The sequence below is a fragment of the Sus scrofa genome, chromosome 13 (assembly GCF_054392235.1).
Source record: "Sus scrofa isolate SSC_HxYL_T2T_F1_AM1 chromosome 13, Sscrofa_HxYL_maternal_Yorkshire_Landrace_v2.0, whole genome shotgun sequence".
In the NCBI taxonomy this organism is placed as follows: Eukaryota; Metazoa; Chordata; class Mammalia; order Artiodactyla; family Suidae; genus Sus; species Sus scrofa.
This window is the reverse complement of record NC_139395.1, coordinates 106,812,345-106,834,768: the sequence shown is the minus strand read 5'-3', so window position 1 is coordinate 106,834,768 and position 22,424 is coordinate 106,812,345. Positions and strand designations below refer to the sequence as shown.

The window sequence follows — 22,424 nt, the reverse complement described above, 5'->3', positions numbered from 1 at the left end:
TGGAGGTCTTAGTGCAATAAACAAGAAAGAGATATAAAAGCCTTACAGATTGGAAAGGAATAATTGATTCCTTTAATTCTCTTTATTCACAGATTACAAGATTATGCTGAATTCTGATAAACACTGGGTTTTCTTTATCCACTAAATTTTTCTGTTACAGCATCCTTTGAAGTATGAGGAGGATAATGGTAAACACTAGAAATGGAAGGATTCAACAAAAGGTTTTTGAAAGACTTTTTTCAAACTATTATTATTATAATTATTGCTTTTTTTTTTTTTTTTTTGTCTTTTTGCCATTTCTTGGGCCGCTCCCGCGGCATATGGAGGTTCCCAGGCTAGGGGTATAATCGGAGCTGTAGCCGCCGACCTATGCCAGAGCCACAGCAATGTGGGATCTGAGCTGCGTCTGCAACCTACACTACAGCTCAGGGCAACGCCGGATTGTTAACCCACTGAGCAAGGGCAGGGATTGAACCCACAACCTCATGGTTCCTGGTCAGATTCATTAACCACTGTGCCACGACGGGAACTCCAAATTATTGAATTCATAGTGTTTCAAAAAGTCTCCATTTAGAGGCATACATACAATTTTTAAAAATCAATTTATTTCATATATAACATCTTTAAACTTAACCTATTTACTCAATAATTTATTTTCCTAGAATTAAATACTTATTGGTATATTGAGATTTGGTATATGTATATGTATTGGTTATTTGGTGCTTCTCCCATTATCATTTAGCCACTCATATTTGTAGCTATTTTCTTATATAGACTCTTTGCCAATCTCAAAAACTCAGATTAACCAAACATAAATGTTGCTTTTGTCTGGCTAAAGTAAGCTGTCTCTACCCTGTCATCAAAAGATCAAGAGAGCTAGATATTTTTCATATATAATCATTGAGATTTTGTTGCCCCGGACTAAGGAGTTGAGTTGTGTGTTAAGAAATGTATTCTATAAAGGTAGGCAGTTGATACTGAACTGGGACTAAAATAGGGTAACAACTTCATTCATGTGAGCAATAAATGGGGCTTCTCCAAGGACCTGAATCCAAGTAAATCCTTGGTATTACATAAGCAGACATTTCTTTGTGCTGAAATAAAATTTATCAAGAAAGAAAATCAAAAGGAATGTAAGAAAGCTGGATATTTTAAAATCATAATAGAAAAATAAATCTTTTATTCTCTAAGATACTAAAGTGAGTGAAGTACTTTGAGCCTAATGCATAAAACTCCTTCACTGACAATAACAATTACATATATATGTATTTAGGAAGACTGTTGTCTATAAAACACACATTTTTTAATATGAATCCATTGCATTTTCTTTTTTCCCGAAATAGTGGGGCTTATGTTTTTCTACATTGATCAGATTTTTACTATAGGTTTTCATGTAGCCAACTAAGATACTGACTGGCTGCTTTATAACTAACTTTAATAAACAGAAAAGAAACTGTTCCCTGGAATGCACTCTCCATGTGGTTAAGGACCACCCTAACTCCAGAATTCTGAAGTCAAATAACGTACATGAGCCCATCATCTAAGACATCATATTTACAAGTGATGACAGGTCAGAGGTAAATCACGCAGCTTGTTGTCATCAGCTAGCAAAGGTGCTACGAACCCTGGATTTCACATCTAGGAACCCTGGATACTTTTTAGCTAGCTCTGAACTACCATGAGTTGGAGTCTTATAAATGTGGCCTTTCTTAAACTTCTCAGGGAGCAAAGATCTTCAATTAACAAATCTGAACTGATGAATTGATTCCAGAGGTATGTGTTGGTTAGAAAGCACTGCTTTCTCAAGTGATCTATCTGTGGTAAAATATTCACTCCACAATCTGACCATGAGTGATCTGGACAGAACTGGAAAATGGGAATTTTCTCAATATGATGGTAAATCCAAATCAAAACTCTGAAGGATAGGATTTATTAAAGACTGGACTTTGATCTTGACATTGGGGTCTTCTAAAAGTGAAAAAAAAATCAGAATATGTTGCTTAATTAAATATCTTTAATGAAAAAAAAAACTACAATACAAAAAATGTATTCCTAAATCTAAAATCCTTAAAAATACAAAATAACACATTGATAAAAACAAAAATCTTAATATCAAATAATTTTTAGTACTAAATGTTCATAAATTAAATGTAAGTTTTAATTTTAAAAAAAAATTCAGTACCACTCTCTTCATAGGATGTGAAAAAGGATCTTTTATTATAATGTGAATTTCATACTTATGTAACCTGGATTTCTAATCTGAAGCTATATATATATATGATCCCCTTTTCCATTATTAAGAATATTTTAAATATCTAAGTATGTCAATAAGCATTGAAAAGGGAAAGACACAGCTCTGATACTGAAGAGATGTTTGATCCTGGATAAATCTAAACCATGTAGGACTATTAATTTTTAATTTTTTGAGCACTGCTTTGTCTTTTCTAGGTTTAGTTCCCTTCTTTTTTCCAGGAACACTAGAATTTTATAGTTTTTTTCTAAGCTAATTTTCCTGCAATGTGTTTCTGCTATGGGGGAAAAATGATTATTACATCAGTCATAAAATACGTATCTAGTAACCCATGTTTTTTTCTTTTTTATTGAACGGTAATGTTTGGGTAAATTAAAATTTTTAGACATTCAAAAGGTTGTTTTTCCAAACACTATCACCTTTACCTTTTATATACCTGAAGCACTAACATACTCAAGAAGAGTCAAACTGACTAGCATACTGAAAAATGGTATTGATTGCTTGTCATTTAAAGCACTGATCAAGACGAGGTATAATTGGGTAGTAGTAGTGTGTATTAAAATTCAAAGAGCAAACTTTTATTTTTTTTTTATTTATTTTTTTTTATTTTCCCACTGTACAGCAAGGGGGTCAGGTTATCCTTAGATGTATACATTGCAGTTACAGTTTTTTCCCCCACCCTTTCTTCTGTTGCGATATGAGTATCTAGACATAGTTCTCAATGCTATTCAGCAGGATCTCCTTGTAAATCTATTCTAGGTTGTGCCTGATAAGCCCAAGCTCCCGATCCCTCCCACTCCCTCCCCCTCCCATCAGGCAACCACAAGTCTCTTCTCCAAGTCCATGATTTTCTTTTCTGAGGAGATGTTCGTTTGTGCTGGATATTAGATTCCAGTTATAAGTGATATCATATGGTATTTGTCTTTGTCTTTCTGGCTCATTTCACTCAGTATGAGATTCTCTAGTTCCATCCAAGTTGCTGCAAATGGCATTAAGTCATCCTTTTTTATGGCTGAGTAGTATTCCATTGTGTATGTATATCACACCTTCCGAATCCAATCATCTGTCGATGGACATTTGGATTGTTTCCATGTCCTGGCTATTGTGAATAGGGCTGCAATGAACATGCGGGTGCATGTGTCTCTTTTAAGTAGAGCTTTGTCCGGATAGATGCCCAAGAGTGGGATTGCAGGGTCATATGGAAGTTCTATGTATAGATTTCTAAGGTATCTCCAAACTGTTCTCCATAGTGGCTGTACCAGTTTACATTCCCACCAGCAGTGCAGGAGGGTTCCCTTTTCTCCACAGCCCCTCCAGCACTTGTTATTTGTGGACTTATTAATGATGGCCATTCTGACTGGTGTGAGGTGGTATCTCATGGTAGTTTTGATTTGCATTTCTCTTATAATCAGCGATGTTGAGCATTTTTTCATGTGTTTGTTGGCCATCTGTATATCTTCCTTGGAGAAATGTCTATTCAGGTCTTTTGCCCATTTTTCCATTGATTGATTGGCTTTTTTGCTGTTGAGTTGTATAAGTTGCTTGTATATTCTAGAGATTAAGCCCTTGTCAGTTGCATCATTTGAAACTATTTTCTCCCATTCTGTAAGTTGTCTTTTTGTTTTCTTTTGGGTTTCCTTTGCTGTGCAAAAGCTTTTCAGTTTGATGAGGTCCCATGGGTTTATTTTTGCTCTAATTTCTATTGCTTTGGGAGACTGACCTGAGAAAATATTCATGATGTTGATGTCAGAGAGTGTTTTGCCTATGTTTTCTTCTAGGAGTTTGATGGTGTCCTGTCGTATATTTAAGTCTTTCAGCCATTTGGAGTTTATTTTGGTGCATGGTGTGAGGGTGTGTTCTAGTTTCATTGCTTTGCATGCAGCTGTCCAGGTTTCCCAGCAATGCTTGCTGAATAGACTTTCCTTTTCCCATTTTATGCTCTTGCCTCCCTTGTCAAAGATTAATTGACCATAGGTGTCAGGGTTTATTTCCGGATTCTCTATTCCGTTCCATTGGTCTGTCTGTCTGTTTTGATACCAGTACCACACTGTTTTGATGACTGTGGCTTTGTAGTATTTCTTGAAGTCTGGGAGAGTTATGCCTCCTGCTTGGTTTTTGTTTCTCAGGATTGCTTTGGCGATTCTGGGTCTTTTGTGGTTCCATATAAATGTTTGGATTGTTTGTTCTAGTTCTGTGAACAATGTCATGGGTAATTTGATAGGGATTGCATTGAATCTGTAGATTGCTTTGGGTAGGATGGCCATTTTCACAATATTGATTTTTCCAATCCAGAAACATGGAATATCTTTCCATTTCTTTACATCTTCTTTGATTTCTTTGATTAAAGTTTTATAGTTCTCGGCATATAGGTCCTTTACCTCCTTGGTCAGGTGTATTCCGAGGTATTTGATTTTGTGAGGTACAATTTTAAAAGGTATCATTTTTTTGTATTCCTTTTCTAATGTTTCATTGCTGGTATACAGAAATGCAACTGACTTCGGAATGTTAATCTTATATCCTGCCACTTTGCTGAATTTATTAATCAGTTCAAGGAGTTTTTGGGTGGAGTCCTTAGGGTTTTCTAGGTATAGTATCATATCATCTGCATACAGTGACAGTTTGATCTCTTCTCTTCCTATATGGATGCCTTTTATTTCTTTTGTTTGTCTAATTGCTGTGGCTAGGACTTCCAAAACTATGTTGAAGAGCAGTGGTGAGAGTGGGCATCCCTGTCTTGTTCCAGATTTGAGTGAGAAGGCTTTCAGTTTTTCCCCATTGAGGATTATATTTGCTGTGGGTTTCTCATAAATGGCTTTGATTATATTCAGGAATGTTCCCTCTATACCCACTTTGGCGAGGGTCTTGATCATGAATGGATGTTGAACTTTGTCAAATGCTTTTTCTGCGTCTATTGAGATGATCATATGATTTTTGACCTTTTTTTTGTTAATGTGGTGTATGATGCTGATTGATTTGCGTATGTTGAACCATCCTTGTGAACCTGGGATGAACCCAACCTGGTCATGGTGTATAATTTTTTTGATATGTTGTTGGATTCGGTTGGCTAAGATTTTGTTGAGAATTTTTGCATCTATATTCATCAATGATATTGGCCGATAGTTTTCTTTTTTGGTGGTATCTCTGCCTGGTTTTGGAATGAGGGTGATGGTGGCCTCATAGAATGTCTTTGGGAGTATTCCTTCTTCTTCAACCTTTTGAAAGAGTTTAAGGAGGATGGGCACCAATTCCTCTTTATATGTTTGATAAAATTCACCTGTGAAGCCATCTGGTCCTGGACTTTTATTTGTAGGGAGTGATTTTATGACCTCTTCAATTTCATTTCTAGTGATCGGTCTGTTCAGTTGGTCTGTTTCTGCTTGATTCAGTTTTGGCAAGCTGTAAGATTCTAGAAAATTGTCCATTTCTTCCAGATTGTCAAACTTGTTGCCGTATAGTTGTTCATAGTATTCTCTTATGGTTTTTTGTATTTCTGCTGTATCCGTTGTGATTTCTCCTTTTTCATTTCTAATTTTGGTTATTTGGGTTCTTTCTCTCCTCTTTTTAGTAAGTCTGGCCAGGGGTTTGTCAATTTTGTTCACCTTTTCAAAGAACCAGCTCTTGGTTTTATTAATTTTCTCTATTGTTTTTTGAGTCTCTATTTTATTGATTTCTTCTTTGATCTTTATAATTTCCTTCCTTCTGCTGACTTTAGGACTTTTTTGTTCTTCTTTTTCTAATTCGTTTAGGTGGAGGGTTAAGTTGTCAATTTGGGATCTTTCTTCTTTTTTGAGAAAGGCCTGGATTGCTATAAATTTCCCTCTGAGCACTGCTTTCGCAGCATCCCATAGATTTTGAGAGGTTGTGTCTTCATTATCATTTGTTTCAAGGTAGTTTTTAATTTCCTTCTTGATTTCCTCATTGACCCATTGGTTTTTTAGTAGCATGTTGTTTAGTCTCCATGGAGTAGGTTTTTTCTCTTTGCTTTTCCCATGGTTGATTTCTAATTTCATGGCATTGTGGTCAGAGAAGACACTTGAGATAATTTCTACACTCCTAAATTTATTGAGATTCGCTTTGTGTCCCAATATGTGGTCGATTCTTGAGAATGTTCCATGAGCATTTGAGAAGAATGTGTATTCTGCTTTTTTTGGATGTAGTGTCCTGAAGATATCAATTAAGTCTAATTTTTCTATTGTTTCTTTTAGGATCTCTGTTGCTTTATTGGCTTTCTGTCTAGAGGATCTGTCCATTGATGTGAGGGGGGTATTTAGGTCTCCTACTATGATTGTATTCTCATCAATATCTCCCTTTATGTCTGTTAATATTTGTTGTGTGTATCTGGGTGCTCCTGTATTTGGGGCATATATGTTGACAATAGTAACATCCTCTCCTTGGATGGATCCCTTAATCATTAAATAGTGTCCTTCTTTGCAAAGAGCAAAGTTTTAATAACTACCCATTAAGAATTATGATTCTTCTGTTTTTTTCTTATATACTTTTTCTAATTTAGGAAATTCACTTTTATTCACAATTTGCTAATTTGTTCCATCTCTATAGATACAGAATATTATCTGTAAAGAATTCATTTGTATTGAAATAGTATGATTTTCTTCTTTCAATTATTAATTTGGAGAATTGTATTAATAGTCATTTTAATGTTAAACCTATCACACTCTACTAGAATAAATTCAAGATAACAGTGATGTATTATGTTTTTAATATATTGATTAATTTTGTTTGATAGCATTTTCATTCAGGATTTTGCATCTATGTTCATAAATGTGAATGCTTGTAATTTTCCCTTCTCAAACTGACCTTGTCAGGCTAAGAATCAAAATATGTTAGCTTCTCAAAGTGCAACTTTTCCAACATTTTGGATTTTTTCTAGAAGTAAAGATATTTCTTTTAAAAATATTTGTTAGAATTTGTGTTTGAAACTGTTTGATCCTAAGTGTATGTATGTGTGTGTCAAAACATTAAAATGACTATTCAATTTATTTTATGATAATAGGATAAATCTTATTTTCATTTGTCCTAGAATCAGTTCTTTTTTCAGAGAATCTTTCTATTTCATCTAAATTTAAATGTATTGGAGTGAAGGAGTTCAAAGTATACTACTGTATTTTTAATATCTGTAAGATATTTAGTTATATACCCCTTTTCATTCCTTATATTAGTTTAAGATTCCTCCTTTTTTTGTTTTGTTTTGTTTTGTTTTGTTTTTTAGGGCCTTACCAGCAGCATATGGAGGTTTCCAGGCTAGGGGTCGAAGTGGAACTGCAGCTGCTGACCTACGCCACAGACACAGCAATGCGGGATCTCAGCTGCGTCTGTGACCTACACCACAGCTCAGGGCAATGCCAGATCCTTAACCCACTGAGCAAGGCCTGGGATAGAACCTGTGTCCTCATGGATGCTAGTTGGGTTCGGCAATCACTGAGCCACAAAGGGAACTCCAGACTCTCCTCTTTTATCTTGGTCAGTCTCACCAGAGATTAATACAATTAATCAATTGTATTACTTTTTTTCAAGGAACTACATTTGTTGCTCATCCTAGTATATTTGTTTTCAGTTTCATCTTCTATGTCCTCATCTTTCTCGTCTCCTTTTTTTCTCTCATTTCATCTTTTTTTATTATATAATGATTTTAATTTTTTTCCATTATAGCTGGTTTACAGTGTTCTGTCAATTTTCAACTGTACAGCATGGTGACCCAGTTACACATACATGTATACATTCTTTTTTCTCACATTATCAGGCTCCTTCATAAGTGACCAGACATAGTTCCCAGTGCTGCACAGCAGGATCTCATTGCTTATCCATTCCAAAGGCAATAGTCTAAATCTATAAACCCCAAGCTCCCAATACATCCTACTCCCTCCCCTTCCCCCTTGGCAACCACAGGTCTATTCTCCAAGTCCATGATTTTCTTTTCTGTGGAAAGGTTCATTTGTGCCATATATTAGATTCCAGATATAAGTGATATCATATGGTATTTTTCTTTTCATTTCATCTTTCCTTCTACTTTTTAGACATTCTTTTTCTTTTTTAATTTCATGGAATGGATGCCAACTTATTAATTTTAGTAATTTTTATGTATTTATTTGACTATATTTTCCTATGAATATTGAGATAGTTGTATTTCATAGAGTATAATCTATAATATTTTCATTACAATGTAGTTCAAATATTTTCAAATCTTCATTGTGATTTCCTCTTTCACACTTGGGTTAAATAGGAACTGAGTATCTTAATTTAAAAACATGATCATTATACAACTACAGATGTGATAAATTCATTTGAGTAATAAAAAAAAGTTAAAATGCAACCATAAAAAAAAACTTCATCAATTAAAAACAATTATTTAAACTATAAAAAAAAAATGGGGTTTTCTTAGTGATATTTTATTAGTGATCCAAAGCATTATGCTAACTGTGGACAGAGATATAATGGAAATAATTTGATTTCTCAAATTTTATTGTACATACAAAAGACTTGGATTTCTTGTTAATATGCATGTTGTTATTCAGGAAGTCTGTGGTAAGACTCATGATTCTGCATCTTTACATACCTATATGCTGCTAATGTTATTAGTCTGCAGAGAATGCTATGAATAGCAGGGGTCTATCTGGGTTCAGTTCTTTGAATTGATTGAAACTTGGTCTATAACCCTGCATATTCTTATTTAAATATATACTTTGTGTGTTTGAAAAGAATGGAATTCTGTTGCTTATTATTTTACATTCATTAGTCACAAATTTGTTATCCATGCTGTCCCAACAATCACTGAAAAATGTTAGTAAACTTCTTCCACTTTTGCTATTATTTTGCTAATTTTTCCTTTGTTTCTATCCATTTTACTCTGTGTATTTTGAGAAAATGTTATTTATTCATATAAATTGATAGGACTTTTTTATCTTCCAGTTGAATGGAATTGTCTTAGGAATGTTGCATATTAACTCTAGTAATAGTTTTTCCTCTAAAACTATTTAATTATAAAATAATTATAATAATTAGTATTTGCATGACATCTGTATTTGCATGACATCTTTTCCTATCTTTTTTCTTTCTACCTATCAATATATATTTTATTACATTCTATTCTTATGTTGGATTGTTAAATTTTATGTAGTCTGCCATTTTTTTGATTCTACCTGAATTTTAAGTCCATCTACACTGAAGTTTTTTTATTAACATATTTTGTTTATTATTAAACTTATCTATTATTGTGCATTCTGTTTATCTCACCTATTCTATTACTTTTCCTTTATTTTATATTCTTTTGGAGTATTGTTTTATCATTTCATTTTCCTATGATATCTTTTTATTTGTACCTTTTAAATAATTCTTTTATAGATTATACTAGGGATTAAGATAAAATTCATTAATTTATCAATGCCTAATATTAATTATATCTTTTAATCTTAGACAATAGAACTTTATTGGAATACTTTAATATTTTGATTCGTCCCTTCATATATTGGCTATTGTCATTGTGTATATTAATTTTTATTTTTAAATGACAAGACTCAATTATTATTGTTTTATATAGTCAATGTTCATTTACATTTTGGTTTGTCAATATATTTACTTTTTCCTGAATGTAATTTCTTTCTGCCTTTTTGATCCTCCATCTGCAGTTAATGTTCTTCTACCTGAAATAATCTTTAAAATCCAAAATGACAGCATGCTGGGTTGTGATTTCTCTTGAGTTTTATATGTCAAAAAAGTCCTTTTTTTTGTCTACAGACTGGAAGGATATATTCATATTAGCCTTTCTCACCATATTCTTAATGTGTATTCTCATTATTTTATATTTTGTATCTTTAGTCTCTCTGTTCAATATTACAAATGATTTTTCTTCCAATTTTCTATATTACTGTATTGCAGCCAATATGCTAACAAACACCTCTATTGTCCTACCAAGAGTGAACCCTAATATAAACTATGGACGTTGGATGATTATGATGTGTAAATATAAGTTCATTAACTGTAACAACTGTACCACTCTGGTGGGGGATGTTGATAATGAGGGAGGCTATGTATGTGGGGCAGAGTGTATATTAGAAATTTCTTATTTTCCTCTCAATTTTGCTGTGAATCTAAAACTCTCTAAAATATAATTTTTGTGTGTGTGTGTCTTTTTGCCATTTCTAGGGCCGCTCCCGCAGCATGTGGAGGTTCCCAGGATAGGGGTCTAATCAGAGCTGTAGCCACTGGCCTATGCCAGAGCCACAGCAACACGGGATCCGAGCCGCATCCGCAACCTACAGCACAGCTCACGGCAATGCCAGATCCTTAACCCAGTGAGCAAGGCCAGGGATCGAACCTGCAACCTCATGATTCCTAGTCAGATTCGTTAACCACTGAGCCACAACGGGAACTCCTAAAATATAAAATCTTAAAAAAAAACCCTACATTGAGTGTTTAATTTTGATGGCTAATATTTTAAGTTATTGAAGTTTTAGGGTTTTTTTTTTTGTTTTTTTTGTTTTTTTTTTTTTTTTTGGAGGTTTTGAGTTTGTTTTTTTAGGGTCACATCTGTGCTATATGGACGTTCTCAGGCTAGGGATCAAATCGGAGCTGCAGCTGCTGGCCTACACCAGACATAGCAACACCAGATCCGAGCCACATTTGCAACCTATGCTGCAGCTTGTGGTAATGCCAGATTCCTAACCCACTGAATGAGGCCAAGGATTGAACCCATATGGCTCATGGATACTAGTTGTGTTCTTAATCTGCTGAGCCACAACGTGAGTGCCTGAAGTTTTATGTTTATTTTTCAAATATCTCAAATTACTTTTTATAATTTTTCTATAAGCATATTTCCAGGTTTTAATATACATTTTTATTTACATTAAACATACTCTATTAAAACTTTTCTTAATGATAACAATATCTGAACCTGGGTGATACTTTTTCCTGTTCATTAGTTCTTATTTTTCCTCTTTGTGTATCTGCTACCTGCAACTCACTATTGATTCCCAGGATAAAAATTTAGTTTTATAAATAAACTGAAACCTAGGGTCTATGTTGCCTTCTCTTAGGGATGACCTACATTTGTTTCTAGGAAGCATACATACACATATTATGATATATTATAATGTATAATATTCTGAATATATATTGTGAATATACACAGAGTATATACAATATTCTCACGTCCTAATTATTATTATTGCTATCATTTATTGTTTTTCTCCCATGAAAAAGGCTAGTATAATATATAGGACATTATGTCAGTGTTTTACATAAAAAAGAAGTACTGAAGTATGAAATTATTCTTCTCAATGTTTCCTAATTAAGTAAAAGAAAAAATACTTATACATTATAATTTAAATTATCAAAAATTATTAAATGAAAGATAAAAGAAAACAGAGCAAGTGAAAATGCTGAACATCTTACTTGCTGAGTCACTGCTGCAGCTAAATTCCCTCCAGCACTGTCTCCAGAGATGCCAATCCTTCCAGGATCTTCACCATAGCTTTTGAGAACTTCTGGGTATAATTTAATGCAGTGTATACATCTTCAAACTGACTGGAAAAATGGTACTTTGCGGCTGGTCTGTAGCTGTAGATAGAAAAATAATCTTTCCTCAATCATTGATTTTTAGTCACATACCAAAACAAGGTATGTACTCCGGATCAAATCATCAAAAGTAAAATTTTGTTGTCATCCACGTGATATTTAAATGTTTTCTATTAATTGGAAAACATGTTTTCCCTAATCATAAAATTTGACTGGCATTCAGTAAATATTGCCATTTTTACAATCAAATTTTAAAGTCTGAATGTTAAATTTGTTTCAGTTTGGGGAAAGATTTCCTTAGCTGCTATCTTTTCCTAGCTAAAAATATTTACAGAATGATTGATTTTGGTAACTGCCAAATGTTTTTTGAAAAATCAGTCACTACTTTTACTTATTTGATTCTCCAGAATGACTTTTCCAACCTTATCAAAATATTTAAATTTGATATGACTATTATTACATTAGTCCACTAATTTTGCATTTGTAAAGGGTTAGGTAGGTTCTTAAAGAGAGTGTGTTCTATAAAAAATTTAAAACTCTTCCTAAAGTGTGCTCTAGAATGGACTTCTGAGATAGGTTCTGCCTCAACTTTAATGTTAACTTGTGTAATACCTGCTTTCATTAATGAATCACCAAGTTCTAGGGAACATTCCAAGCATTGTTAAATGTATTACAACATCTAACCCCTATATCAATGCTGAAATATGTCAATTATTATTATTTAGAGTTAAATATCTTTTAAAATATCACACAGTTACCAATTTGCAAAGCCTAATTTAATTCCAGTCCTCTGACTTCAAAGCCCTCATCCTTAATACTCTGCTATTTATAGGGAAAAAAATCCAGAGACGGTAGTTAAAGTCTGTGTCATACTGTAGGTTAATTTTACTTGAAAAATTTCTTGACTTTCTGGCCTTTGTTCTTTCTTGAAATATGTGTTTACACCTTTTCTCTCCAATGCTGGAGTGGACAGTCTCTAACTTTAGGTTTGTCCATAGTCAGTGTCATCAGAGGCACTGATTAACTTTTGGCATAATAAGACACTCTATGCAGTTGAATGTATACTGATATGTAAGGCATGTGACATCAGATCAAATCAGCACAGCTCAACTTGGTTGATATGACAACTGCATCAAGTCTGTCTGCTGTCCATCTTGACAGAAGGTCATAGTAATGAAAGCTGAAATAAAAGAAAAAAACACTAGACCACTAGTGAGAACTGAAAAATGATGCTCTTAAGTTAATGAAGTTTACTGTGATGACTTTTTATTTTTGCCCTTTATCTTGAAATTCTACCTAAAGAAAAAAAATCTAATAGTAGTTTCACACTGATCAATGCATATACTCACTCACATGTGACCCATTCTTTTCGATTATCTTTTTATTTGCCCTTGATCAGCTTTCCTTTCCATTTGCCAATTTTTCAAATTGACTATTCCAAACTGGCTTTGTTTAGCTGCCTATCAAGTGCCTGGCAAGTAGTTAGAGGCTGGGAATGCAAATTTGAAGACTTTAAGGAGCTGACTTTAAGGAGCTCTATGGGGTATAGGGGCACATATATAGGTCAACAACAAAAATACAAAAAAACATCTGCCTTAATTAAGAGTATAAAGCAGTGTTGAAATATTGGGAGAAATCTCTCATTAATCTTCCCTGGGGTTCTGGGTAGAATTTAGAAAGAATTTGAGTAGAAACTGTAAGTTTGCATCAATGTTTTCAATGAGAAGTGTGTGTATGTATGTTTTTGTGTGTGTGTATTTTGGGAAATGGCACCTATACAGGTACAAATTTAATAAAACAGTTTGAGGAGCAAAACTTTGAGCAGTGGCCCATTTGAAAGACAAACTGTGGTACTTTTTTTTTTTTTTAGAAACACAACTTTAGAGCAGTTAACAATAACTCTTATGCATAGTAAGCATTAAACAATACTTCCTCAATTACTTTTTATGTTCCCACTGCCAACATACAATCTCTTCACTAAAGCCTTCTATTTCTTCCCTCTCATAGCAAGACTTGCCCCTCCTGTGTGTTGGCAAAACTTTGCCCTTGGATCACTTTCACTATTCACTCATCATAACTAGGCTAACATCCTATCATTCTGTAATTTCTGCTATCACAAAATCAATAAAAAATGTTCGAGGCATTTTTTTCTTTTAACATTTCAGGATTCCTTCAGCATTTGGTACTGCTAACTCTATCTTCTTTGCTGATGTTTTCTTCTCTCAGGTTTTCTTTATATCTCTGACCACTCTTAGTCACATGGAATGATTGTCACATCTTCCTTCGACATTTGAAAATAGCTTCATGCCTATACTCTCTAAGTCTCCCAACCTAGAACACCAGCAATCAGAATGCCCTTTAGACCTAGGGACTGGAGCCTTGCCCGGGCTCCATACTTTAGAAGAACTGTTTGGACTTCTGTGGTTGCCTGAGTCCCCATAGGGCATAGATCCAGCAGAGCAAAGTGGCATGTCTTTTCCTTGAAAACCATACTCTCAGTACCCTGGACCTTGAGCCTTGAACAGAGTCTTTTTACTTTTAATCTATAACTCTATCCTATGTAATATCCTACATGAGAAAAAGGTACTAAATGTCTTATTTCAACACAAAAACTAAATTCTTTCTGGAGTACATTTTGACCTGGGAAAGGGAAGAAATGTAGGAGAAAAAAATTGAAAAGAAAAGACAACCCATTATTTTGCCCTATACTGTTAAGCAGACTATACTTTAATATTTAATTTAAAGAAATGTGAAGTCTTTCCATCTGTCTGGGGCCTTTAGGAAAGCGTACTCTGAAATGAAAGACTCATTTGAGTCTTGAAGGATAAATAAGACATTTCTAGCAATATATTATTAAGTTCAAAAGACAAAAGAGGAGTTCCCGTCACAATATTAGAATAGTTATATATGAAGTGGAACTTCCATTATCCTTACCATTACTACCCAAACACCAGCCACTACCGTAGATAAAAAACAAGCTCCTTCTTAATGATTTTGGTTTCCATTGAGGCACATATATACAGACAGGAATGTTGTTAAATATTGTATCTTTCACAGTTACATTTTCATCTGATGTTGGTGGAACATCTAAAAGGTTGAAAGGAACATCATGGATTCCACAAAGTGGTTTAGTCCCAACTCTTCATCAAACAGGACCTAAAATGAAACACATACATAGACACACACATTTTAAGCATCAAAATGGTTTTGAACAAAGAAGTGCACATTAATATTCAATATGACCTTGAGTTCCCATTGTGGCTCAGTGGAAACGAACCTAGCTAGTATCCATGAGGATGTGGGTTTGATCTCTGGCCTTGCTCAGTGGGTTAAGGATCTGGCATTGCCAGGAGCTGTGGTGAGGGCCACAGACACAGCTCAGATCCCATGTTGCTGTGGCTGTGGTACAGCTGCAGCTTTGATTCAACCCCAGATGCCACACAGGTGTGGCACTAAAAAGCAAAAAAAAAAAAAAAAAAAAAAAAAAAATCAATATGACCCCAAAAGTCTTAATTACATTTTCTCAGAAAAATCACCCATGATACCAGCAGAAAATATAGAAACTCAGATACCATATTACCATATGATGAATTACTACAAGCGACACTACTACTTATACACACCTTTCACCCAATAAGAATACTAATATGGCATATATACAATTTTGTGTTAAATAATGTGAATGCCCAGCAAATCCAGGCAAACTCTTCACCATAAAAAAAAAAATCAGAGCCAAATGAAATACTTAAGTTATAAAAGGACAGCTTACTATATATAGAGGCAAAATTCTTTGGAAGAGTTGTAAAGATGCTGGGGAAGGAAAAGAATTTTTAACTTGTAGTTGAACTCAGACTTGGAGGGAAAGTAGAGTTTGGATGATCAACTGAGCAAAAAACCTTTTGTCAGATTAAATGAGGTTAGCCTAGAGGAAAAATATGTGATATAGAAAGTACAGGTCATTTGTTATTCCTATACTTACAGACTTCATGAAGATGAATGAGAGGAAAGAGTCCTTAAGAAGAATTTAATAAAATTTACACCTACATATATTAAAATCAAAACAAAAGCCCAGACACTATGATAAATGTATTGATAAATTCAGTTTGGTTAAGATTAAGAATTTATATTAAAAAATCTTCTAAAGTGATTGAAAATACAAGCCACAATGTGAATAATGACACTTGCAATTCAAAAGACAAAAGACTTCAATAGTTGTTTCATGAAATGTCTAGAATGACTGGGGCTCCATGGAACAAAAATACTCATTTTTCAAGTATATAAATCAAAAGGAATGGCTTATACAACAAGATGTAGAATAAGCATTGTTTTAACCTTCCCCCATTTCTCCAAATTGTATTAAAATGATGGAGAGAAAGTTTAATACAACTGTGTTAAGAGAGCAAAATACTATTAGCCCTCCATATCTTAGCATTTTGATCTGTGGTTAGTTGAATGGATGCAAACCCACTGATAAGGAGGACTGACTATATTCATTGTTCTATGCCATTTTATATAAGGGACTTGGGCATCCACAGATTTTTGTATCTGAGGGGGAGGGGACTCCTGCAACCAATCCCCTGTCCACTCTGATGATGAGGGACAACTGTATTATCATATATGCTTCTCAAATTTCATATTATAGGTATCATAATGACAAAAGCTAGTTTAAAAAAAAAAAACATTAATCCTAAGATGTGTATGCACATAGTAACAGAGCTTTATAATACAGGAATTAAGAACTGAAAAAAAACTGAAAGGAGAAATAGAAATATCCAAAACTATTAGTTGGAAATTGACACTCCTACCTCATAAATTGATAAAGCAAGTAAATAGGAAAAGAGTAATCATATAGAAAATTTGAAAAACACTAGTAACCCAACAGAACTAATGGACATATTGAGGACATTTCACCCAATGACAGCAGAATACACATCTTTTCAATTGCATGTAGAACTTTCACAAAGATGTACTACTAGATGACAAATTTGGGGGAAAAAAATCTCAACAAATTAGAAAGGATTACAATCATTCAAAGTATGTTCTCTCTTCATATTAAAATTAAAATAAAAATCAGAGCATAATGATTTATGGTGAATCCCCACATACTGGGAAATGAAACAACATACTCCTAAATAATCATTAGTTAAGGAAGAGCTATCTCTAGACAAATCGAAAAAACATTTTGAACCAATTAAAAAAGAAAACATACCATAATAAAAATTTGTAGAGTGCAGATAAAGCACTGAGTGGAGGAAAATTTACAGCTTTAAGTGCATATTTTAGTGGGGAAGAGATCTAAGCTTCCTCCACTAAGAATTTAGAAATAGATGAGTAAATTAAACCGAAAATATGGAGAAAAAATAAAGGAAAAAAAAACAGAAATTAATAAAATGGAAAATACATAAAGAAAATTAAAGATTTATTCCTTGAGCAGATACTATAAAATGGATCTGCTTCTAGTCAGACTAATCAGGAAGAAAAAGAGAAGTTGCAATTTACCGGTATCAGAAATGAATGAAAGGACACCATTTTGGATACTCAGACTGGTAGGCTTTGTAGGCAGCAGTCAGTGTGTGCTCAGATAAAGTGTCCTGTGCACCCAGTGAGTGTGCAATGTAGGGCACAGTGGGCATGGGAGCGACTCACTGGGGCCAGAGCCTAGGAGAAAAAAGAGGTTCTGCAAGGGCACAGCACAGGGATTGTTACAGAAAATGGCCTTGTTCAATTCATCCTCAAATGCCACAAATATTAAATCTCTTGCCTGAGCACTGGGACAGGAACTGTGGTGCTAAGGAAAGTGGACAGCTACATACTAAGAATCAAACCAGACAACTTCCTCATGTTAAAAAAAAAAATCAACTTCAAGAGTTATCTCAAGGTGTAGCGGTTTGAGGATTTGGTGTTGTCATTGCATCAGCTTGGGTCACTACTATGGAGAGGGTTTCATTCCTGGCCCAGGAAATTTCATACAGTGCAGGCATGGCCAAAAAAAAAAAAAAAAAAGCAGCAAAAACAAACCAAAAAAACCCCCTCAAAATATATTAAAGACTTAAATGTAAGACTTGAAACCATAGGACTCCTAAAAGAAAACACTCTTTGACATCAGTCTTAACAATATTTTTTTTGGATATGTCTCTTCAGGGAAAGGAAACAAGCAAAAATAAACATTTAAGAAAGACTACATTAAGTTAAAAAGTTTTTGCACATTGAAGGAAACTATCAACAAAATGAAAAGGCTCCCTGCTGAATGGAGAAAATATTTGCAAATGGCATATCTTCTGAGGGGTTAATACCCAAAATATACAAAGATTATTAAAAATTAATTGTAATCTTGTATTTGACAAAAGCAACTGATTTCATTTGCAATTACATGAATTGAAAACAAAGTTGCTAAAAGTATAGATTTTGTTGACCTAATCAATAAATTTATAGAAAAACAAACCAGAAAAATCTTATGATCAAAAACATTACATTAATAAATTATTATTAGTTACCATAACACACAAATTACATCAAGCTATATATTTTTTGCAACTTGTAACTTTTTATTATTCATGTATCATTGTTACCCGTATTACATTTCATGAGTAATAAAATATTTTTAAAGGAAAATGCTTTGTTTTGCTATTGTTGTACTTTTTGACCCACTTTTTTGTTTTTGTTTTTGTTTTTGTTTTTTTTGTCTTTTTGCCATTTCTTGGGCCACTCCGTGGCATATGGAGGTTCCCAGGATAGGGGTCTAATTGGAGCTCTAGCTGCCGGCCTATGCCAGAGCTACAGCAACTCAGGATCCGAGCCATGTCTGTGACCTACACCACAGCTCACGGCAACGCCGGATCGTTAACCCGCTGAGCAAGGGCAGGGATTGAACCCACAACCTCATGGTTCCTAGTCGGATTCGTTAACCACTGCACCACGATGGGAACTCCTTGCCCTGCCTTTTGAACAAGTGTTCTTGTGTTTTTATTTTACACTAGGCTCTACATATGATGGGGCCAGCTCTGATATGCACTTTGATATGTACATTGTACATGATATAGGTGCACAGATTGGGGCTAGACTATTATTTTTGCTTCCAAAATGAAGCATATATACCAGCCACTATCATGAACACCAGTGCACCTGTAAAAACTGCAACAAAGCTGGTAGTTACAAAGGTGAAGGCATCTGATAACCTTGTGCAGGCATCCCCAGACTTGTCACATAATAGTAGCAATATGACTTAGTTTAAATGATTATCTTTGGGAGAGAAAGTTTCTGTTTCCTGAGTTTCTTAGGCAGAATCTAAGGGTTCCTTGACTCCCTCCCATCAAGAAGTCAACAAATAGGCCCCTTCCCAGTTCATAGCTCTCTCCTGCTTCCCTTCATATAACTGCTGGTCCTGCCAGTGAGAAATGCTAGGGAGTGATGTCAATAAACTGTTCTAAATTTGAGTGACTGTAGTGATGTGCTACACTGATTTATGGTGGGTTTAGTCATGGTTCAGGTTTAGAGTTTTTCTACAACAAAAAGGTAAGTTTACTTGGTAGGCTTTTTTGTTCCCCAATATCCAATTATAGTACATTTCATAAATTACATTTTTGGGGTCAGATTATTTCGTCTAGATGGAGTATATCAAATCTGTTGCCTCTATTCAATTAGAACTACTTGGTGTCCATGATGTCAGAGATATCAAAACCTGAAATTTTAAGTTTGTAAGCAGATTCCAGGATTCTTGGAAAGAAAGGAAGACCTTTGTTGGCAAGCTGAGATGAATTTTGCAAGAATCATAGAAATCAAAACTAGAATATCTTCTCAAGCTCTTGAGAAGAGACTTGATTTGCTCTTGGAAACACAATCATTAGCATTTATTAGAGTCATACAAAATATAGATATTGGTTACCATTTGCATTCCAAAAATATTTCCCTGAACAATCTGAGGACTTTTATCACAGCTGAAAATGTGAAAGTCACAGGCATTCCCTGACTTGGTGGATATTCTTATAAGTGCCAGTGAACTTTTAAATATAAGGAAAAAAATCCCAAATTGGGTTCACGGTAGGCTCCTGTGACAGTTTCCTAGTCTTCTTGTGTATGCTGCTCTGGATTGACATTTGGCTTTCATCCTGGCTACCTGCTGTTCGTTTAAGGCAATGTGGCCCCTTTATTTTGAATGCCAACCTTTTTCTTAGAGCACTGTACTACCTTGCCTATCTTAATCTAATATACTATGATAGCTTATGTAGGAGGCACTTCCTTTTGGCAACTTCTCAGAGGCCTGACCTGCACGAATCTTTTACAGGGATCTCAAATCAACAGAGATTTTAAAAGGAATGATACTGGATAGCAAGCTGAAAAAAGTTAAGCTCAATCTATAATCTCTCACTTTTTCTTAATATAAATTTCAACTGGAACAAGATTTAACTGCAAAAAGACTGGAAGAGACTATGGGTGAATATTACTATAATCCTTGGAAATTGAATTCCCTGATGACTCAGTGGGTTAAGAATCCAGCATTGTAATTCTGGTTACTGCTGTAGTGTGGGTTCAGTCCCTGGCTTGGGGACTTCCACATGCCATAGGTGCAGCAAAAAAATAAAAAGAAAGAAAGAAAAAAAAGAAAAATCCTGGGCAAGATCTTTCTAACTGCTTATCAAAGTCTAGGAGATAAAATTAAAGTATTCAGAAATTCTAATTTTAATTTTTTTAAATGAAGAATAATAAAAATACTTCATCATGGCCAATTTATTATATTAATATTAATGACAAAATGAGAATAAAATTTGCACTTCTTCTCACATAGGTCTCATGTCCTCATATAGAAGAAAATAAAGAAGGAACAAAAACCCAATTAAAAATTGGGACAATGCAGCTTTCCAGGTAGCTCAAAGAAGAAATTCAAATGATCTTAAACATAGAAGATTCTACAACTAAGAGAAATAAAAAATAAAATTGTACTAAGATATAGTTTATCACTTATGGCTGATAAAAAAAAAATCAAGAAAAATCACAATACACTGTTGAGAAGCTGACAGGACATGTATGGATATTTTCATGCTTTGTTGGTAGTAGTGGAAAAGAGTTACAGAGCAATTTTGCAATAATTAGCAAAATTCCCACTGGCTCAACAATCCCACTTCACTGATTTATCATCGACAGAACCCAGCCTCCAAGTGCTTTTCATGTATTATTTTACTGGTTGCAATAAGAAAATACTATAAAGAACAAAAGTTTGTACCTCAATAGACCTGATTAGGTGAATTATATTTTATACATATAATGAATCCACTGTAGTATGTAAAAGAATGAAAGGGCTTTATATGTGAAGATGTGGACACATCTGTAGGATATATAATTAAATTAATAATGTTAAAACTTCAGTAGAACACTTGTTGTGTTGCTTCTTAGGTAAGAATGAAAGGGGGATAAGAATACTGGTATTACTTGTATAAAGAATCCCCAGTATGAATCACAAGAAACTGGTGCTCTACAGTAAATTGAGCTGAGAATAGAATGGATAAAGACAGGAATGGGAACATGATGCCTCACTGTATACATTTTTCATATTGTTTTGATTTTTGAACTATGTGGATGCACTACTATTCAAAAAATAAAATTTCTTTAAAATTATTAAAAAAAAATGCGGTATGTTACATAAGGTAGCGAGCTCTCCACTCCTGGAAATGTGCTTGTTGAGATCAAAAATTTCTCCCAGCCAGAACTCTAGCAGTTTCCAATCTCTACCCCAATCTTTGCTGACTACCCTTTCTCTCTCCATATATATATATATACATATATATATATATACACATACACATAAATATATATGAATATATATAATTTGTGTGTGTAATTGAGAAAGACAGACAGAGACAGAGAAGCTTAATTTTGTGGTGAAAGGGTGAGAGGAATAAACTGGGTCAGGTTCCCAGTGCAATAGTCATAGTAGAGATGATAGGTCCAGTGGCAGTAATTCATTGCCACTAACCACACCTCTCATGGTTCTTATTAGGCATCTTCAGTCAGCCAGTCTATACTATAAGAGCCTACTGTCATGTCCACAGTATATATTCCGAATCCATTATGAGTGTTTAAATCTCATAGTTAAATACAGAGTAGCTCAAAACTCATCACTTATGAGTTTTGTGTGAAATTTTAAAACCACAAGAGTAGAAAAAGTTCAACAAAAATTGTCATACACATACATATATTTTTACTTTACTACTACTAGAATAAATTCTTTTAGAAATGTAACCTGAATGGCTCTTTGGTCACCTTGTTGGTGGTCTGCTTTGAGATCATTCAGAGGTATAAGAAAGAAGTCAGAATTTGACAATAGGAAGCAAAGGAAATGTAGAACTTGAAAAAAAACAAAATAAAACCAGAATCTTAGAAAATTTGCCTCTCTGATTAATAAATGTTTCCACTTACCAAATACAATGGTGTTTTTTAAAAAAGCATTAAACAGTATAATTTTCCATGGTTCTTCAACATTATCTGGGAGAGGTTCATAAATGTAATATGCTATGAGAACCCCCAATATCAGAAAGCCAAAGGATTTTTTTCCCCATATTGTAACTGTTCTGTTTCTCAAGCAAGACAATATTATACCTCATTTCAATGTCTGAAACTAAATAGGCACTGGTGCAAACCCCACCGAGAATTA

The 22,424-nt window shown here is 34.1% G+C and overlaps 1 protein-coding gene and 1 pseudogene across 1 annotated transcript in view; both read right to left on the bottom strand.

The window, feature by feature from the left end:
• The window catches only part of LOC146397537 (uncharacterized), a 462,781-nt gene that overhangs the window by 42,370 nt on the left and 397,987 nt on the right, over positions 1-22,424 (bottom strand). The window lies entirely within an intron of this gene.
• On the bottom strand, positions 1,380-22,374 carry LOC110256337 (arylacetamide deacetylase-like; annotated as a pseudogene).